This window comes from Phyllobates terribilis, unplaced genomic scaffold (genome assembly GCF_046119375.1).
Source record: "Phyllobates terribilis strain yellow unplaced genomic scaffold, ASM4611937v1 Scaffold_12__6_contigs__length_324123572, whole genome shotgun sequence".
Taxonomy (NCBI): domain Eukaryota; kingdom Metazoa; phylum Chordata; class Amphibia; order Anura; family Dendrobatidae; genus Phyllobates; species Phyllobates terribilis.
Window position 1 is genome coordinate 267,078,366 of NW_027362772.1, and position 18,147 is coordinate 267,096,512.

Genomic DNA, 18,147 nt, shown 5'->3' on the forward strand with positions numbered 1-18,147 from the left:
GTGTGTATGGTGCGTACCGCGTATATAGAGTGTGTGTGTGTGTGTGGTGGAGCATACGGCGTATACAGTATGTGTGTGGTGTGTACGGCGTATACAGTGTGTGGTGCGCACGGCATATACGTTTGTGTGTGTGGTGCGTACTGCGTATACACTGTGTGCCGAATTATTAGGCAAATGAGTATTTTGATCACTTCGATATTTTTTATACATGTTGTCCTTCTCCAAGCTGCATAGGCTTGAGAGCCAACTACCAATTAAGTAAATCTGGTGATGTGCATCTCTGTAATGAGGAGAGGTGTTGACTAATGACATCAACACCCTATATAAGGTGTGCTTAAGTATTAGGCAACTTCCTTTCCTTTGGCAAAATGGGTCATAAGAGAGATTTGACGGCTCTGAAAAGTCCAAAATTGTGAGATGTCTTGCAGAGGGATGCAGCAGTCTTGAAATTTCCAAACTTTTGAAGCGTGATCACCGAACAATCAAGCGTTTCATGGCAAATAGCCAACAGGGTCGCAGGAAGCGTGTGGGCCAAAAAAGGCGCAAAATAACTGCCCATGAATTGAGGAAAATCAAGCGTGAAGCTGCCAAGATACCATTCGCCACCAGTTTTGCCATATTTCAGAGCTGCAACGTTACTGGAGTATCAAAAAGCACAAGGTGTGCGCTACTCAGGGACATGGCCAAGGTAAGGAAGGCTGAAAAACCACCACCTTTGAACAAGAAACATAAGATAAAATGTTAAGAATGGGCCAAGAAATATCTTAAGACTGATTTTTCAAAGGTTTTATGGACTGATGAAATGAGAGTGACTCTTGATGGGCCAGATAGATGGGCCAGAGGCTGGATCAGTAAAGGGCAGAGAGCTCCACTCCGACTCAGGCGCCAGCAAGCTGGAGGTGGGGTACTGGTATGGACTGGTATCAAAGATGAACTTGTGGGACCTTTTTGGGTTGAAGATGGAGTGAAGCTCAACTCCCAGACCTACTGATAGTTTCTGGAAGACAACTTCTTCAAGCAGTGGTACAGGAAGAAGTCAGTATCGTTCAAGAAAAACATGATTTTCTTGCAGGACAATGCTCCATCCCATGCATCCAACTAATCCACAGCGTAGCTGGCCAGAAAAGGTCTAAAAGAAGAAAAATTAATGACATGGCCCCCTTGTTCACCTGATATGAACCCCATAGAGAACTTGTGGTCCATCATAAAATGTGAGATCTACAGGGAGGGAAAACAGTACACCTCTCAGAACAGTGTCTGGGAGGCTGTGGTGGCTGCTGCACGCAATGTTGATGAAAAACAGATCAAGCAACTGACAGAATCTATGGATGGAAGGCTGTTGAGTGTCATCATAAAGAAAGGTGGCTATATTGATCACTAATTTTTTTGGTTTTGGTTTTTGCATGTCAGAAATGTTTATTTCTAAATTTTGTGCACTGATATTGGTTTACCTGGTGAAAATAAACAAGTGAGATGGGATTATATTTGTTTTTTATTAAGTTGCCTGATAATTCGGCACAGTAATAGTTACCTGCACAAACAGATATCCTCCTAAGATAGCCAAATCGAAAAAAAGCCCACTCCAACTTCCAAAAATATTAAGCTTTGGATATTTATGAGTCTTTTGGGTTGATTGAGAACATAGTTGTTCATCAATAATAAAAATAATCCTCTAAAATACAACTTGCCTAATAATTCTGCACACAGTGTAGAGTGTGTATGTGTGTGCTGCGTACGGCATATACAGCGTGTGTGTGGTGCATATGGCTTATACAGAGTGGGTGTGGTGGTGCATACGGCGTATACCGTGTGTCTGTGTATGGTGCGTACGGCGTATACAGTGTCTGTGTATGGCATATACAGTGTGTGTGTGTGTGGTGCGTATGGCATATACTTTATGTGTGTGTGAACGGTTTATACAGTGTGTGTGTAGTGCTTATGGCGTATATAGTGTGTGTGTGTGTGGTGCATATGGCGTATACACTGTGTGTGTATGTGGTGTGTACAGCATATGCTTTATGTGTGTGTGAATGGTTTATACAGTGTGTGTGTGGTGCTTACGGCATATACAGTGTGTGTATGTACGGCATATACAGTGTGTGTGTGTGGTGCATACGGCATATACTTTATGTGTGTGTGAACGGTTTATACAGTGTGTGTGTGGTGCTTACGGCATATACAGAGTTTGTGAGTGTGTGGTGGTGCGTACAGCGTATATAGTGTGTGTGTGGTGCGTACAGCATATACATTGTGTGTGTGTGTGCTGCATATGGTGTATACAGTGTGTGTGTGTGGTGCAAACGGTGTATACAGTGTGTATGTGTGTTGCGTACGGTGTATACAGTGTGTTTGTGTGTGGTGCGTACGGCGTATACAGTGTGTGTGTGTGATGCGCACAGCGTATACAGTACGTGTGTGTGTGTGTATAGCCGTATACAGTGTGTATGTGTGTGTGTGCGGCGTAAACAGTGTGTGTGGTGTGTACGGCGTATACAGTATGTGTGTGGTGCATACGGCGTATACAGTGTGTGTGGTGCGTATGGCGTATACAGTGTGTGCGTGTGTGTGGTGCGTGCTGCGTATGCAGTGTGTGTGTGTGGTGCGTGCTGCGTATGCAGTGTGTGTGTGTGGTGCGTACTGCGTATACAGTGTGTGTGTGTGTACGGTGAATACAGTGTGTGTGTGTGTGGTGCGTATGGCGTATACAGTGTGTGTATGTGTACGGCGTAAACAGTGTGTGTGGTGCGTACCGCGCATACTGTGTGCGTTTGTGGTGCGTACGGCGTATATATTGTGTGTGTATGTGGTGTGTATGGCATATACAGTGTGTGTGTAGTGCATGCGGCGTATATAGAGTGTGTGTGTGTGGTGTGTACGGCGTATACAGTGTGTATGTGGTGTGTACGGCGTATACAGTGTGTGTGTGGTATGTACGGTGTATACAGAGTGTGTATGGTGCGTACGGCATATACAGAGTGTGTGGTGCGCACGGCATATACAGTTTGTGTGTGTGTGGTGCGTATGGCGTATAGAGTGTGAATGTGTGTGTGTGGTGCGTACAGCGTATACAGCGTGTGTGTGGTGCGTACAGTGTATACAGAGTAGGTGTGGTGCATACGGCATATACAGTGTGTGTGTGTGTGTGTGTGGTGTGTACGGCGTATATAGTGTGTGTGAGTGTTGCGTACGGCTTATACGGTGGTGTGTGTATGTTTGTGGTGCGTACGGCTTATACGGTGTGTGTGTGTGGTGCATACGGCATATACAGTGTGTGTGTGTGTGGTGCGTACGGCATATACTTTGTGTGTGTGAACGGTTTATACAGTGTGTATGTGTGGTGCTTATAGCGTATACAGTGTGTGTGTGGTGCATACGGCGTATACACTGTGTGTGTATGTGGTGTGTACGGCGTATACAGAGTTTGTGAGTGTGTGGTGGTGCGTACAACATTTATAGTGTGTGTGTGGTGCGTACGGAGTGTACAGTGTGTGTGCGGTGCATACGGCGTATACAGTATGTGTGTGGTGCGTACGGCGTATACATTGTGTGTGTGTGTGGTGCGTACGGTGTATACAGTGTGGGTGTGTGTTGCGTGCGGTGTATACAGTGTGTGTGTGGTGCATGCGGCGTATACATTGTGTGTGTGTGTCGTGCGTACGGCGTATACAGTCTGTATGTGTGTTGCTTACGGCGTATACAGTGTGTGTGTACGATGTATACAGTGTGTTTGTGTGTGGTGCGTACCGCGTATATAGTGTGAGTTTGGGGTGCATGCGGCGTATACAGTGTGTGTGTGGTGCATATGGCGTATACAGTGTATGTTACAACGTGTGTGTACGATGTATACAGTGTGTTAGTGTGTGGAGCGTACCACGTATATAGTGTGAGTGTGGGGTGCGTACGGTGTATACAGTGTCTGTGTGTGTCTGTGTGTGTGCGTATGGCGTATACAGTGTGTGTGTGTGTGGTGCGAACGGCGTATACAGTGTGTATGTGTGTTGCATACGGAGAATACATTGTGTGTGTGTACGATGTATACAGTGTGTTTGTGTGTGGTGCGTACCGCGTATATAGTGTGTATGTGGGGTGCGTACGGCGTATACAGAGTGTATGTCTGTGTGTGTGCGTACGGCATATACAGTGTGTGTGTGTGGTGCGTACTGCGTATACAGTGTGTGTGTGTACGGTGTATACAGTGTGTGTGTGTGGTGCGTATGGTGTATACAGTGTGCGTGTGGTGCGTACGGCGTATACAGTGTGTGTGTGTGGTGCGTATGGCGTATACAGTATGTGTGTGTGTGGTGCGTACGGTGTATACAGTGTGGGTGGGTGTTGCGTATGGCGTATACAGTGTGTGTGTGGTGCATATGGCGTATACATTGTGTGTGTGTGGTGCATACGGCGTATACAGTGTGTGTGGTGCATATGGCATATACAGTGTGTGTGTGTGGTGCATACGGCGTATACAGTGTGTGTGTGGTGCGAACGGCGTATACAGTGTGTATGTGTGTTGCGTATGGCGTATACAGTGTGTGTGTACGATGTATACAGTGTGTTTGTGCGTGGTGCGTACCGCGTCTATAGTGTGAGTGTGGGGTGCGTTCGGCGTATACAGTGTGTGTGTGTGTCTGTGTGGTGCGAACGGCGTATACAGTGTGTATGTGTGTTGCGTACTGCATATACAGTGTGTGTGTGAATGATGTATACAGTGTGTTTGTGTGTGGTGCGTACCACCTATATAGTGTGTATGTGAGGTGCGTACGGCGTATACAGAGTGTGTGTCTGTGTGTGTGCGTATGGCGTATACAGTGTGTGTGTGTGTAAGGCGTAAACAGTGTGTGTGTGTGTGTGTGTTGCGTACGGCTTATACAGTGTGTGCGTGTGTGTGGTGGGTACGGCGTATGCAGTGTGTGTGTGTGATGTATACTGCGTATACAGTGTGTGTGTGTGTACGGTGTATACAGTGTTTGTGTGTGGTGCGTATGGTGTATACAGTGTGTGTGTGGTGCGTATGGCGTATACAGTGTGTGTGTGGTGCGTACGGCATATACAGTGTGTGGTGCGTACGGCATATACAGTGTGTGTGTATATATGGTTCGTACAGCGTATACAGTGTGTGTGTATATATGGTTCGTACAGCGTATACAGTGTGTGGTGGTGCGTACAGCGTATATAGTGTGTGGTGCGTACGGCATATACAGTATGTGTGTGGTGCGTACGGTGTATATAGTGTGTGTATGTGGTGTGTATGGCTTATGGCTTATACAGTGTGTGTGTGTGTGTGTGTGTGGTGCGTACAGCGTATACAATGTGTGTGTGTGTGGTGCGTACGGTGTATACAGTGTGTGTGTGCACGGCGTAAACAGCGTGTGTGTTGTGCGTACGGCATATACAGAGTGTGTGTGGTGCATACGGCGTATACAGTGTGTGTGTGTTGCGTACGACGTATACAGTGTGTGTGGTGTGTACGGCATATACAGTGTGTGTGTATGTGGTGTGTACGGCATATACAGTGTGTGTGTATGTGGTATGTACGGCGTATACAGTGTGTGTATGGTGCGTACGTCGTATATAGAGTGTGTGTGTGTGTGTGGTGGAGCTTTCGGCGCATACAGTATGTGTGTGGTGTGTACGGCGTATACAGAGTGTGTGGTGCGGATGGCATATACAGTTTGTGTGTGTGATGCGCACGACATATACAGTTTGTGTGTGTGGACCGTACCGCGTATAGAGTGTGTATGTGTGTGTGGTGCGTACGGCATATACAGCGTATGTGTGGTGCGTATGGCATATACAGAGTGGGTGTGATGGTGCATACGACGTATACAGTGTGTCTGTGTGTGGTGCGTACGGCGTATACAGTGTGTGTGTGTGTACGGCATATACAGTGTGTGTGTGTGGTGCGTACGGCATATACAGTGTGTGTGTGTGAACGGTTTATACAGTTTGTGTGTGGTGCTTTCGGCGTATACAGTGTGTGTGTGTTTGTGTGTGTGTGGTGCATACGGCGTATATACTGTGTGTGTATGTGGTGTGTACGGCATATATTTCATGTGCGTGTGAACGGTTTATACAGTGTGTGTGTGGTGCTTATGGCGTATACAGTGTGTGTGTGTTTGTGTGTGTGTGGTGCGTACGGCGTATATACTGTGTGTGTATGTGGTGTGTACGGAAAACTTTATGTGTGTGTGAACGGTTTATACAGTGTGTGTGTGGTGCATACGGCGTATACACTGTGTGTGTGTATGTGGTGTGTGCGGCATATACTTTATGTGCATGTGAACGGTTTATACAGTGTGTGTGTGTGGTGCTTACGGCGTATACAGTGTGTGTGTGTTTGTGTGTGTGTGGTGCATAAGGCGTATATACTGTGTGTGCGTATGTGGTGTATACGGCATATACTTTATGTGTGTGTGAACGGTTTATACAGTGTGTGTGGTGCTTACGGCGTATACAGAGTTTGTGAGTGTGTGGTGGTGCGTACAGCGTATATAGTGTGTGTGTGGTACGTACGTTGTATACAGTGTGTGAATGTTTTGTGTACGGCGTGCACAGTGTGTGTGTGGTGCATACGGCATATACAGTGTGTGTGTGTGGTGCGAACGGCGTATACAGTGTGTATGTGTGTGGTGCGTATCGCGTATATAGTGTGTGTGTGTGTGGTGCGTACGGCGTATACAGTGTGTGTGTATGGCATATACAGTGTGTGTACGGCGTAAACAGTGTGTGTGTGGTGCTTATGGCATATAGAGTGTTTGGTGCGTGCGGCGTATGCAGTGTGTGTGTACGGTGTATACAGTGTGTGTGTGGTGCATACAGCGTATATAGTGTGTGTGGTGTGTACGGAGTGTACAGTATCTGTGTGGTGCGTACGGCGTAAACAGTATGTGTGTGGTGCGTATGGTGTATACATTGTGTGTGTGTGGTGCATCCATTGTATACAGTGTGGGTGTGTGTTGCCTACGGCGTATACATTGTGTGTGTGGTGCATGCGGCGTATACAGTGTGCAGTGTGTGGTGCAAATGGTGTTTACAGTGTGTATGTGTGTTGCGTACGGCGTATACAGTGTGTGTGTGTGTGGTGCTTACGGCGTATACAGTGTGTGTGTATGTTGCATACCCCGTATATAGTGTGTGTGTGTGTGTGGTGCGTACAGCATATACAGTGTGTGTGTGTGTATGGCATATACAGTGTGTGTGTGTGTGGTGTGTACGACGTAAACAGTGTGTGTGTGGTGCGTACGGTGTATACAGTGTGTGTGTGTGGTGCATACAGCGTATACAGTGTGTGGTGCGTTTGGCGTATATTGTGTGTGTGTGTGTGTCTGGTGCGTGCGGCATATGCAGTGTGTGTGTGTGGTGCGTACTGCGTATGCAGTGTGTGTGTGTACGGTTATACGGTGTGCGTGTGTGGTGCATATAGCGTATACAGTGTGTGTGTATGTGTACGGCGTAAACAGTGAGAAGGGGGCTGGAAGCAAGTGAAACTAGAAGGAAGCCCCACATGACCGCGGTTGGCTAGGGGGGTGCAATTTTTGAACCTAAGAGATCCGGATTAGGTATAAGTGTGGAGGGGGCGGGCATTTGGGGGGGGTAGTATATTAAGGAAAAAGTGCGGGAAATAGTCAGTCCGGCAGGGAAGTCATAAGGGAAAGTTGTGAAAGCACACAGAGTGCAAAAATTTCCAACTTATCCATTGTTTTCTGGACACTGACCGGGCGTTATGGAGACGGTTGACTCCCTGATCACCAGGCTGAGGGATGCTGCAAGATCCAGGCGTGGAGGATGGCTAGAGTCCCAGCTGTCTGAATTGCTGGGGAATGCCAGGTCATAAGAATTGCCGTCGGGATCAGGAAGAAGCACCAGGAGGACGCGGCCCCTCAAGAGGCTTTCGCCGGAGATTGCCAGCACGTGCAGCAGGTGCAGGCTGCGGAGCCCCTCAGGGGACCCTGCATCCGGTGAGCATGGTGGCGGAATACCCCGCCGTCGCGCCCGCCACGGCAGGAATCCACCCAGTCGGCCTGCGGGCGCTGCCATCAGTGTGTCGCGGTCCGCGACTGAAATTACACCCCTGGCGGTAGTGCGGCCTGCTCCGGCTGTGCGCCGCAGTAACAGAGCCCGGGCCGCGCCGGAAGCAAGGCCCGTGCTACAGCGGTGTCATCATCTGGGGGGCGGGGCCTCCCCGGAAGTGTGGCCTGCGTCACCCCCGGCGCCGGTGGCATGCGACAGGGCCGCACAGGAAGTGAGCAGTGGGTGCAGATATATGTCCCCCGCACCACGAGCCGATGGTGATCCGCGGCGCTGCATGTTTAATAAAAAGAGAGCCAGAGCGACTGAGAGGACCAGAGGGACCACCAGCTCGGCAGGCACACCTGGCGATGTACTAGTCGGGGTGCCTGCCAGACAGAGCATCAGAGGAAGACAGCACGGCAGGTACATGGGCGGGCAGCAGCACTTTGAGGACCTGCTGCCTGGCTCAAGTCATCCTATCCAGGGTAATGGAGTGGCGGGCAGCAGCATGGAGCAGCCTGGCAGTAACCCACAGACCAACACGGACCGGGATAGGAAGTCGGGGTCCAGAAGTCGCGCAGGGCCACGGACAGCAGGGAGGACCGGCGCAGTGACGGGCGGAGGATGATCTGCGGGGGTATCGGCACATGCTCAGGTCCCCCCTGGTGACGAGGAGGCCAGGGGCGCAGGGCTTGAGCAGCAGCAGGAGTCTGGTGGATCGGAATACAGAGAGGATCAGGGCGACTCAAGGAATCAACAGGACTTGGGACGTACGGCTGACTTGGATGCAGCACCTGCGCAGCTCGGTGAGTATGCGTCTATGTATGGTTTGTCGCCCCCAAGGGGTCATTAGCGGATGGGGCAGGGGATAGGCAGTTGGCAGGGCTCAGCGGGGTAAATGTTAGGGGGAGGACGTCGTGGGGCTTAGGGATATTTTGGCAAACATGTCGCACGGTGGTGGAGCCAATGAGACAGGGTTATCTCCGGTGAGGGCTTGGTTACCTAGTCAACCGGTAGTGTCGCAGGTGGGGAGCGAGTTGGCCATGTCGGCGGTGTGTGCAGTGGGGGCACCTTCGGGAGTATTGGTTTCTGTGCAGACAGAAAAGGATACAGCGGAGTCGTGAAACTGGATGATAGGGCAAAAGGGGAGGTATATGTGTGCTTTGAGGGGGCACACTTGAAGAAAGAGGTTAAGGAAAAAATCTGGTTGGATGAGTATGTTGAAATTTTTCCTTTCTTCCGCTGGAAAATTTTAACTTGGATAAGGGAAAAAAGGACGACAGTAGAAAAGAGGAGGAAGACAAGCGTAGGTGGAAATTGATTCCTCAGACGTTTGTCAATTGGTTGCAAGAAGTGTTGAGCGAGTATGTTCTATTAACCCTTTCGCCGAGTATGCTCGGGCCGAGCTCCGAGTATTTACAGCTGCTCGGTGATATGTTTGAATCGCTTCCATGTGCATGATTTGCGACTGTGTGTTAGTTTTAATACATGGGAGGAATGTCTATTTCTTACACATTCCTCACATGTAATAAAGCTGTCAAACAGTTGCAAATCATGAACACGGGAGAGATTAAACCATATCACCGAGCAGCTGTAAATACTCGGAGCTCGGCCCGAGCATACTCGGCGAAAGGGTTAATAGAACATACTCGCTCAACCCTAGTTGCAAGTAGTGTTGAGCGAGCACTAAAATGCTTGGGTGCTCGAAGCTCGGGCCGAGCTCACCGTGATACTCGGGTGCTCGACCCGAGCAACGAGCCCAATGTTAGTCTATGGGAGACCCGAGCATTTTAGTGGCGGCACCCCCGGCAGTCTGCAGAAAGCCTTTAAAGTGCCCAAAACGATAGTGACAGTGCTCAAAAGACATGGGGAAAGCATGGGCATCGCCCCAGGAAGCATTTCTGACCCCCAGGTCACTGCTGTCAACAACGTGGTCAGAGGTATTATGCCACTTTTACGGGCTCACAATAAAATGTTCAAAAATGAAACTGAAACGGTTTTCCTGTGAAATATGTTAAGGAACTTCCTTTCCAGGGTAAAGACTTGTGTATAAGGTAAAATAAATAACCAAAAACAAAAATACTCCTCCACACCTTGGGCTATGTTCACAAGTAGCATTTTTTATGCATTTTTGCACTTTTGTATTGCTTTCAACCGTGACAAATGCATTCACCGGGAAATGTCATTTTAACATTTTACAATCTTATCTGGCCATGTGCTGTGTGACACATGCATACAGTGCTGAAAAGACATGGGAACAGCATGGGGAAGACCCCTGGAAGCATCTCTGACACCCAGGTCACTGCCTAAAAGTGTGCCCATCAGAAGTGATCCTTGCCATATCAGAAGATGCAGACTTGCAACTATCCCCGTGCAAGTCCTTGTCCCAGGGCAGTGTTCAATTGTACCTCCCCCATTCCTTGCAATGCAAGTGCAAGTATGCAGCCTGCCATCCACCCACCCACAGGCTGCAATACCATACTGCTAGCTTGCTTGCACTTGAAATTGAGCCTTTTAGGCATGTGGAGGTGGACGCCGGCCACCATGTCATGGCTGCGTTGGCGGCCTGGTATCCATACTCAGGCCCCAGCCGCCCAGCGGCCGGGTGTCCATGCTCGGTCCCCAGCCGCCAGGGGGCTGCCAGGTGTCCATAAACGGTCCCCAGGCGCCCCTATTTCTCCTTGGAACTTCCCCCCACACTTTTCTTAGCCTGCTTTAGAGCAGCATTGGACGAGCCCACCAGAGAACCAGATGGATTCTCCATCAGGGGAGTTGAGAGTGCCAAGGTGAGGAGCATGATGATGATGATAGAAGTTAGCATCTGCTTTGTTTTCTTGGAATGCAAGTGACGCGCCCCCTGGACCGTGGGGTACCCGGATCCGTGGCTGTAGACGCTGGGGGTTGTAGTCATCATGGCGGCGACCCGGTCCGTGACCCAGGGCGGTAAAACCAAGGGTAGTCTATGTGTGAAGGTGTTTAATGTCTGACTACGCCACCTGTGGAATACGGTCAATAGGAGCCGCCGCTGCGGAACAGTCCTCTGAAGCTGGTGTAGCTCCACAGCAGCGTGTATAGATGATGGTGGTTATGGTGCAGGTAGTCAGTAATGACACGGAGTCAGATAGTGCAGTCCCAGGGTCTTTACTCACGATTATAGCAGTTCCAGTTACAGGCGCCAGTGCAAGGCCCAAGGCGTCCTGTGTTCACTCAGCGAGGGGATCAGCAGACCCTCAGGTAACTCCGGAGCATTTTACAGGACCCCCTTCTGTGTGTCCTCTCTCTGGCCTGCTCCCTGCACCTCACACCCAGTGGCACTTCTATTCGGTATTCTCGAGCCTTGGCGGGCGACGTGTGTTCCGTCCCCTGGGTCCTATGCGGCTACCTTCTTTGTGTACTGGTGTGGACTTGTGGCCTGCGATACTTGAAGTGCTGCAGCCTCCGGTTTCCTAGTTGGGCCTTGTAGCTCCGTGCTAGTTGAGGGACCGGTTCCCTTTTTCTGGCCTGACCCCCCTACTATCCTAGTAGCGGCGGGCGTATGGGTAACTTGCTGCACGGCCCGTACCCCTGAGGCACCTTCTGTTCCTGGAGCCTTCCTGCTCCCCCTCCTCTCAGGTTCAGGCCTCCTGACTAGGCCCGCCTCTGGAGCAGAGCTCATGCAGAGCCCCTGCTCCTGTCACCTTCCTCCTCTGACTGTCTGAACCCTTATCTAAGATGGCTCCCATACTTATACTCCTACTCCAGTGCTCCCAGGATCTACGTCCTCCACCCATCCACTACATAGTTCCCCCTTTCTAAGTGGTTCCTCCCCACTCCAGCCAGGGACCAGGGACTGTGCTCTCCCTTAGGAGCAATCTCGCCCTCTCCCCCGGAAATGTGGTGTAGTGAATGTAGTGTTAGGGTCCTCAGCCATACTCCTTCCTTACCTGAGAGTGAGGTACCACATCTCTGGATGAGATGCAATAACTCTGTGGTAACAGAACCCTCAGGGGCACCACACACCCCCCTGGTAAAACACAGCACGTCCGTGGGCTGGAACAGAGCAAAAGACAAATATATTTCAAAGACATGCAAAATTTTTGAACGCATTCACATATATAAGACATTAGAAACTCTTTTTACTGGTATAAGCGCATCTTTTGCATATAAAACATTTTTCTTTATAAACATTCTTCATCATATCAAAACATTTTCCATATATAAAACTTTTGTTAACCGGTAACAGTGCAATTTGCAACCAGGTGTCCATTTTTCTGTAAGGTGCAAACTGGTAAACATGAACATGAGGGACCCGTCCAAAAACCCTCAACGTAGGCCCTGGGCGTGGCTGCAGGGCATATGTGATCTGGCGTTGGACCACGTCTTCGGCCATGCCAAACAGGTTTTTGTTCTGAGGTCACAGGTTGCATTATTTATAAAACCAATAAGGGGCACCCCAAGAGGTGCAACTATTTACAAGGAAGTGGCTGCTCCCAGTCCTCAGCCGGTTAGTCTCTTGACCCTTTTCGGGTAGCTAAACAACCTGGTAAAAACACAAACGGTGAACCTGCAGTGTCTATGTTGCTGTACGGGTACTGATTACTACTGGCAGTCCTTAGTAGCATTGTTCCCTCTGGGGAGGCTCTAGTTCATCATAAGCTGACCCAGCCGGGTCTAGAGCTTCATACTGGTAGAAGCCGTGCTCTTCTTCCAACTTGTGGACATTTAAGACGTACCAGCCTCTGACTCCTTTGTGAAAGGGAATAGGTCACGATGTCTGCAGGGTAGAGGTCCCTATCAGGGTGACCTGCTTTTAAGTGGGACTCCACGTCCCTCCTGTTGACGAATAGATCAATGTCCATCAGCGGGTCCCGGATGAATCCCCACCCGGCATCCAAATTGAATTTCACTACGGTCCCTTCTTCCCTGGGACCGTGGGTGGCTTTGTTGGCCTGGTGGGCCCAAGTCTTATCCCCCAAGTTCTGGGCCTCTAATTTCTCCCACCGCACGCGCCGTGAGCTGCACTCCATTTCAAATTGGACCAGCTGTCGGTAGCAGAACTCTTTGCGGCGGGCTGCAGCTACCTTGGTCTCCTGGGAGAACCCCATCAGATCCTCCACAGAGTGATCCCACTCAAACTGGGCCTCGTCCTGCGGTATTTGGGAGACGACGGCCGGCTGCGGGGCGGGCAGTAGCGAGGGGCACTGGTCTTCTACCTCTGTGGACCAGTCCCACCGGCGGCGGTGGTACATCCATTCAGCTGGCGGGGGAGACAGCTACTGCAGGGGGCCAAGAAGCTGGCTGGATGCTTCCGGGATCTGGGGAGCATGCTGGGCGGACGCGCCCGTGGCTTGTAGGCCTTGCGGCCGGGCCTGGAGAGGGCCGCTGCTGATGATGCCCGGGGTCAGAGGGCGCGGCTTTGGGCCTGGGCGTGGGCTGGTGCTAGTAGCGCCCAGAGTTGGAGGCTTGATCTTGGGCCAGGGCACGGGCTGGTGGTGGCAGTGCTCAGGGTTGGAGGGCTTGTTCTTGGGCCTGGGCGCGGGCAGGTGGTGGCAGCGCCCGGGGTTAGAGGACTTGGCGGCGGGGCTTGCTGCGGGGTCAGGAACATGCCGGTGTTGGTAGCGCCCGGGATCGGCAGCTCCATCAGGGAGCCCAGGAGCAGGTCGACGCTGGCAGCGCCCGGGACAGGGAGGCTCCTCCTACCTGCTCCCACGGCTGCTCCTACGTCATGCATCGCCTCCTGGCACTGGTCGGGATCCGCGACGGCTGGGGCACTGCCGGTGCTGGGCAGCGTCTTCTGCTGCTGGTCCGCCATCCTCTGCTCCATCTCTCACTTCCATCCGGCGATGGCGTCACGCTGGGCCTTCTCCATCCTCCGGCCCAGGTCTTCCATCCCGAAGCGGAGGAACTCTGAGTCCTCCTGGGGCAGCTTTGCCATGAGCTCCTCTAGGGTGTAGGATGCTGCAGGCTGCAGCAGGCCGCTGGCTGGGGCTCTAGTGCTGCCATCCTCCATCTGGGTGCGGTCTGTCCAGACTGATCCAGAACCACACCCTGTCTGCCAGTTTTCCTCTCTCCCCTCCCCTGCTGGGGGCGGTCCCAGGACAATTTGCTGAGGTCCCATGGCAGCCTGCTGTCGGTCACTTTCAGGGTCAGCCCCCCCACCTTGATGGACACACTTGCATACATGACCATTGCTGTTTGGGGCGGGTTCTGCGTTCGGCGCCACTCTGGGACCCGGCCCACGATTGGAGGTGGTTTCTTGTCATTTTTTAGCACACACATAATGGCGTCCGTTCTTCTGGGGCGGGCGCCACATTCAGTACAGTGAAACAGTCTCTAGGCACGCAATACCCGGTGATAACAGGTTGGTTGCATATCCTGCCGACTACGCCAAAGTTGATGCGCCCCCTGGACCATGGGGTACCTGAATCCGGGCCTGTAGACGCTGGGGGTTGTAGTCACCGTGGCGGCGACCCGGTCCGTGACCCAGGGCGGTCAAACCAAGGGTAGTCTATGTGTAAAGGTGTTTAATGTCCGACTACGCCTCCTGTGAAATGCGGTCAATAGGAACCGCCGCTGCGGGACAGTCCTCTGAAGCTGGTGGTATAGCAGTTAAGGTAGTGTAACTCCCCACAGGAAGAGTGTAGCTCCAGGGCAGCGTGTATAGATGATGGTGGTTATGGTGCAGGTAGTCAGTAATGACACGGAGTCAGATAGTGCAGTCCCAGGGTCTTTACTCACGATTATAGCAGTTCCAGTTACAGGCGCCAGTGCAAGGCCCACGGCGTCCTGTGTTCACTCAGTGAGCGGTTCAGCCGACACTCAGGTAACTCCGGAGCATTTTACAGGACCCCCTTCTGTGTGTCCTCTCTCTGGCCTGCTCCCTGCACCTCACACCCAGTGGCACTTCTATCCGGTATCCTCGAGTCTTGGCGGGCGACGTGTGTTCCGTCCCCTGGGTCCTATGCAGCTACCTTCTTATTGTACTGGTGTGGACTTGTGGCCTGCGGTACTTGAAGTGCTGCAGCCTCCGGTTTCCTAGTTGGGCCTTGTAGCTCCGTGCTAGTTGAAGGACCGGTTCCCTTTTTCTGGCCTGACCCCCCTACTATGCTAGTAGCGGCGGGCGTACGGGTGGCTTGCTGCACGGCCCGTACCCCTGGGGTCCCTTCTGTTCCTGGAGCATTCCTGCTCCCATTCCTCTCAGGCTCAGGCCTCCTGACTAGGCCCGCCTCTGGAGCATAGCTCATGCAGAGCCCCTGCTCCTGTCACCTTCCTCCTCTGACTGTCTGAACCCTTATCTAAGATGGCTCCCATACTTATTCTCCTACTCCAGTGCTCCCAAGATCTACATACTCCACCCATCCACCACATAGTTCCCCCTTTCTAAGTGGTTCCTCCCCACTCCAGCCAGGGACCAGGGACTGTGCTCTCCCATTGGAGCAATCTCGCCCTGTCCCCCGGAAATGTGGTGTAGTGAATGTAGTGTTAGGGTCCTGAGCCATACTCCTTCCTTACCTTAGAGTGAGGTGCCACATCTCTGGATGAGATGCAATAACTCTGTGGTGACTGAACCCTCAGGGGCGCTACACAAGCGTTAGTGTGCAACCTGCCACCCACCCCCAGCTGCAATTCCATACTGCTAGCTTGCTTGCACTTGAAATTGGGCCTTTCAGGCATGTGGAGGCAGAAGCCGGCCATCATGTCATGGCTGCGTCGGCGGCCTGGTATCCATACTCAGTCCCCAGTTGCTCGTCGGCCGGGTGTCCACGCTCAGTCCCCAGCCGCCAGGGGGCGGCCGGGTGTCCATACTCGGTCCCCAGCCGCCCCGCGGCCGGGTCCCCACACACGGTCACCAGCTGCCCCTATTTGAAGGACAGCCTAACCAAAAACACGTGGACAAGTGAATGTGGCCAGGGATGGTCCATCTGACTGACGCCTTCACACTGGGTTAATATTGTGGAAGCCGGGACACAGTTGGACACTGGGATGCAACACGCCCTCCAGACATAGAGGATTGCGGGTCCTGGGTCAATCAGGCTTCAACACAAAGTTCAGAAGGTAGACAGCAGCAGGGGTCGGCCTACTACACAACGAGTAAATTATTCATGATCATGAGGCCATCCATCTCCTTAGCTTTCTGTTCCTTGGAATGCAAGCGCATGTATGTAGCAACTGAGTCTCCTGTACACTGTTGGCATAAGCAGTGAATGGAAGGCTTTCCAAAAATTATGAGTAACTGCAATGCCCCTTGAAATAGACGTGGAATACAGCATACTAAAAACTTTCTACCCATTATTGGGGAGTGGGTCTCCCTTAGTGTTCGCCTATGCATTGAAAGGCAAAAGCTGACTAAAATTAGGAGGAAATGCAATGCACGTTGGAAGAGTCGTGGAGGTTAGAGGTAATTAAAAACAACATTTCAGTGTCCCTTGGAAGAGCTGTGGAGTTCAGAGTGGTTTAACAAGATGGTTTTAATGCCCCTTGGAAAAATGGTGGAGGTCGCAGTAGCTTAACAAGACGGTTTTAATGCCCCTTGGAAGAATGGTGGAAGTCGCAGTGGAAAAAAAAGGCAATATCAATGCCTCTTGGAAAAGTAATGGAGGTCGCAGTAGCTTAACAAGATGGTTTTAATGCCCCTTGGAAAAGTGGCGGAGGTCGCAGTAGCTTAACAAGACGGTTTTAATACCCATTGGAAGAATGGTGGAGGTCGCATAGGAATAAAAAGACAATATCAATGCCCCTTGGAAGAGTGGTGGAGGTTGCAGTAGCTTAACAAGATGGTTTAAATGCCCCTTGTAAAAGTGGTGGAGGTCGCAGTGGAATAAAATCACAATATCAATGCCCCTTGGAAGAGTGGTGGAGGTCGCAGTAGCTTAACAAGATGGTTTTACTGCCCCTTGGAAGAGACGTGGAGGTCGCAGTAGCTTAAAAAGATGGTTTTAATGCCCTTTGGAAGAATGGTGGAAGTCGCAGTGGAAAAAAAAGACAATATCAATGCCTCTTGGAAAAGTAATGGAGGTCGCAGTAGCTTAACAAGACGGTTTTAATGCCCCTTGGAAGAATGGTGGAGGTCGCATAGGAATAAAAAGACAATATCAATGCCCCTTGGAAGAGTGGTGGAGGTTGCAGTAGCTTAACAAGACGGTTTTAATGCCCCTTGTAAAAGTGGTGCAGGTCGCAGTGGAATAAAATGACAATATCAATGCCCCTTGGAAGAGTGGTGGAGGTCGCAGTAGCTTAACAAGATGGTTTTACTGCCCCTTGGAAGAGACGTGGAGGTCGCAGTAGCTTAACAAGACGGTTTTAATGCCCCTTGGAAGAATGGTGGAAGTCGCAGTGGAAAAAAAAGACAATATCAATGCCTCTTGGAAAAGTAATGGAGGTCGCAGTAGCTTAACAAGACGGTTTTAATGCCCCTTGGAAGAATTGTGGTGGTCGCAGTGAAATAAAAAGACAATATTAATGCCCCTTGGAAAAGTGGTGGAGGTCGCAGTAGCTTAACAAGACGGTTTTAATGCCCCTTGGAAAAGTGGTGGAGGTCGCAGTAGCTTAACAAGACGGTTTTAAAGACCCTTGGAAGAGACGTGGAGGTCACAGTAGCTTAAAAAGACGATTTTAATGCCCCTTGCAAGAGCCATGCAGTACAGCATATTAAAAACATTATTCCCATTATTGGGGAGTGGGTCTCCCATAGTCTTTGCCTATGCCTTCCAAGCAAAAGCTGCCAAAAATTAGGACGGAGGAACTTGCAACGCTGGCAACACGGACCACGGTCACGCTTGTGGTATAGTGGTGGTGGAGGCTGAGGATAAGGAGAAGACAAAATGACAGCCGAAATGAGGAAGCGTATACCCATGTGTGGGTGTGAAGCGGTGCATGGGAATACACCTCCTGAAATAACACAGTGGATTTGACTTTAGGTTACTCTGCTGTCATTTGGTAGTGATGAGAAGTCTGGCCCAATCCAGCCCTTGTTCATTTTGATAAGGGTCAGCTTGTCAGCATTGTCAGTTGACAGGCGAGTGCGCTTGTCAGTTCTAAGTCCCCCAGCGGCACTAAAAACGCGCTCCGATAAGACGCTAGCGGCAGGGCAGGCCAGGACCTCCATGGCGTACAGAGCGAGTTCATTCCAAGTGTCCAGCTTGGATACCCAATAATTAA